Source organism: Elephantulus edwardii, unplaced genomic scaffold (genome assembly GCF_000299155.1).
Source record: "Elephantulus edwardii isolate Elephantulus edwardi_28Jun2011 unplaced genomic scaffold, EleEdw1.0 scaffold00436, whole genome shotgun sequence".
In the NCBI taxonomy this organism is placed as follows: Eukaryota; Metazoa; Chordata; class Mammalia; order Macroscelidea; family Macroscelididae; genus Elephantulus; species Elephantulus edwardii.
This window is the reverse complement of record NW_006400186.1, coordinates 928,016-931,753: the sequence shown is the minus strand read 5'-3', so window position 1 is coordinate 931,753 and position 3,738 is coordinate 928,016. Positions and strand designations below refer to the sequence as shown.

At 36.7% G+C, this 3,738-nt stretch overlaps 1 pseudogene; it reads left to right on the top strand.

The window, feature by feature from the left end:
* The first annotated feature begins 1,072 nt into the window (after positions 1 to 1,072).
* LOC102875537 lies at positions 1,073 to 1,329 on the top strand (annotated as a pseudogene).
* The last annotated feature ends 2,409 nt before the right edge of the window (positions 1,330 to 3,738 follow it).

Here is a 3,738-nt window from a genome sequence, read left to right as displayed (position 1 = left end):
TCCAAATTAACACAGACAAAAGTAGCATACATGAATAGTCCCATCATAAAAGAAATAACTGAGCATGTTGTTAAAAGACACCCTGTAAAAGAAGTGCTGGCCCAAATTGGCTTAATAGATGATTTCGACTAAGCATTCAGACTCGAAATATCACCATTTCTATATAAACTATTTTTTTAAAGTGTTGCTATTGTTATGTGCTGTTGAGTTGCTTGCGACTCATAGTGACCCTCTGTACAACAGCCCTAAACTCTGCTCTATCCTGTACCCATTTTATTGTCTTTGACACACCCTATTACCCCAGTCACTGAGTCAATCCATTTCATCAAGGGTTTTCCTTTCTTGCACTGTCCTTCCATATGTCCAAACATGATGTCCCTCTCCAAGGACTGATCTCTCCTTGCAACATGCCCAAAGAATGTCAGACAAAAGGAAAAAAAAAGTCTAGCTAGAGTGCTCTTTGGAGGCAAAGATAGTGAAGCTTCATTTCTCATACTTTGGACACTAAGGAACAACAACTTTGTAAAATACTGTGTAACTAGGGAGAATCTAGTGAGCATTATGCTGAGAGAACTCAGTCAGATAAGGACAAAAACTGCATATGACCATTATTGTGATAATAGGATTATAACTGAGCAAGATAAGTACAAATGATCAACAGGGGAAGGGGAAGGAAGGACAGAAAAATGGGGATGGTGAAAAAAACCAAACCACGGTGATATCAGGCTGGTGGATGGACGAGGGGCTGAAGGACTGGGAAATATTCAATGAGAACTTGAAAAGGGGGGATAATACGCATAGATAAATAGTAATTAATTACATAAAATATAATGCATTTGAATGCAGATAACATAAGGTACTTTAGTGAAACAAAATATATATGAATGACTGTATAAAACACAAGGTGCATGCATGAAACACAAGGTATAGGAATGATTATAGGCAAAACACACAAATAAAAAAATAATAATAAAGGTGAATGTCTTTCTTTTAAGTTAGTTATACTGACAATCTTTAATATCCTAAAAGATATTTTTAAAAGATTAAAGTGTCAACCCGAAGATGGTGCGCCATGTCGAAGGTTCCCTTTAAGATCACGCTAATGTCGGACCCGAGGCTGCCGCACAAAGTACTGAGTGTTCCTGAAAGTACACCCTTCACAGCAGTCTTAAAATTTGCAGCAGAAGAATTTAAAGTTCCTGCAGCAACAAGTGCAATTACTACCAATAATGGAATAGGAATAAATCCTGCACAGACCGCTGGAATGTTTTTTTAAAGCGTGGTTCAGAACTGCGAATTATTCCTAGAGATCGAGTTGGAAATTCTTAATAACTGCTACGTCAAGCATAGCCTTCGAAGTGAATTTGTTCTATTTTGGTTTTTGTAAATGAAATCAGGCTCTATAAAATGCTATGAAAATGCAAGTAGACAATGAGAGTTGACTCTTCCAACCTTTCTTGTTATTCACACTCTCGAAGTGAAGAGAGAGAACTTATAAAATCAGACTCCCATCACCACAGTCTCACAACGTGAGCAGACAGTTTATTTGCGGGATATGGATTATCAAATTGTGTTTTTGTAACTAGAGAATACAGATAATTATGAAAACATTTTGAAAATTAAAATTTTAATTATTTGTTTGTCCTTGAGGTAAAAATTTTTAAAAATCAGTGGTTTATGGATGACAGTTTGCTTAATATAGTATGACTTGCAAGGCTCATGAATAGTTGACGTCTTAATTATGTGTAGTTTGTGATGAAAAGAACATACCGAGGAATACGAATACTTTCCTTTTTGTCACTTAATGGGTTAGGGTTTTTTTCCATTTTGGACTGTATGTATGCATATAATTCTCAATTTAATGCCATACTGCCAAAAATTGCAATTTGTTTATCTACACTCAGTGGCACATAACAACAGGCCTGCTAAATTAATAAATTACCATTCCAAACCATATGATTATAACTGATCTAAAGAATCGAGTAATTGGTAAGAGAGTAGAACCTTTCTTTTCTGAGTTATATTAATCTTATTACTCTTTTAACCATGCCACCTTTAAATAGGAATCCTCAAGAAATCTCTCCTTTTGAGGGTAGTAATTCTAAGTGGATTTCATGAGGGAACATTGCTGCTAAGAAATAGTTCACAGCAAAATTCGAGGAGGTTCTAACTGGACATGCTGATTCAACTAGATGTGTCTACTGAAGCTGCCTTTCAAATGTGGAGATCAATCACCTGTGTCAGTAAGAAGCCAAGAATGAGAAATGGGGAAACCCCAGTGACCAGTAAGGAGGAAAGCAACAAGGGCTGACAGTCAAGGAAAACCATTGTGCAAAGTATCCAGAAAAGTATCCAGCTGGAAAGATAGAAGTGCAAAGGGTTTCTACTGTATCCAGTGTCATAGTAGGACATTGTCATAGTTTTGTTGATAGGTGCCGTCGAGTCAAGCATAATTCATAACGACCCTATGAACAACAGATCTGAACCCTATCCTGTCCTCTGCCATTGTCACAATTTCTGACACACTAACACCCTTTGCAGCAGTCACTGTGTCAATCCATGTGGTTGAAGGTCTTCCTTTCTTTCACTAGTCAGTAGTAGAAGGCAGTCAGATACACCAAAGTGTAGTTGCTTTCAAGTCAGCTCTATGTACAGCTGAGTAAAACCCTACCTAGTTCCACAACAGCCTTACTCTGCCCTTTTTATGCCCACTGTGACTTTCCAGTCTGAGAGCCTCATCTTCTGACACTATATTGGATAATGTTGTATTGCTATTCATAGGATTTTCAGGGGTCCATTATTTCAGAAATGGATGACCAGTCCTGCTTCTTAATCTTAACCTGGAAGCTCCAAGGAACCTGTCCACCATAGGTGACCCTACTGGCGTAGCTTCCAGCTTCAGGGTAACATCCAAATAACCAAAGCATGACAAACTGACATAAAGATTTCAAATTTACTCTTATCAAAATCCAAACAATAAGTTGTATAAGGAAGGATTTTATTTATTTACAGAGGAAATCAGTATCTATGCAAATCTTGAAAGAGGAAATGAGGGCTCAAAGTGATTCAGAACCAGTTATATTACATTGTAGATGGACCTCCCCAAAGATAGCCTTGTGTTTGTTTTGCTCTTTCTAGAGGTGGGGATATAGTGAACTGTCAGTAAATATGCTGGATTACTCATGAATAAAGTATTAGATAATTTAAAAAAAAAGATTAAAGAAACATGAAATAAGAAGAAACTAGAACCAAAATCTACTTAATAATATTCCAGGATAATATTTATATATTGGAAGATGCATCAATTAAAAGACTCATTAGACCCTCAGTGAAAAGGACTCCTCTTAATCCTTCCCTGTTGTTGTCATTGATTGCCTTCAAGTTGAGCATGACTCATAGCAACCATATAAACAAAAGACCTGAAGCCCCTCTACAACTATCGACAGTGCTACTAAGTTGAAGGAGTTAAGGTACAGATCCATTTGTCTCAGCTAAAGAAGACCCCTGCGTCCAAGTGGAGTGTAAATCTACTGATGTTTCCAAATTAAAGTTTAAACAATTCAGAAATGAGGAGTAGATGACATTGACATAGATGATTTGCTTCATCAAGAAGTTTAGACTAGTCCTCTATTTCTCCTCCAAGACTTTAAAGGATTAATAAGTACAGAAAAGATCATTAGGCTGTTTATTTTTATTGAATTTCCTATTCCTTTTTATTACACAGTTTAAAAGTGCTTT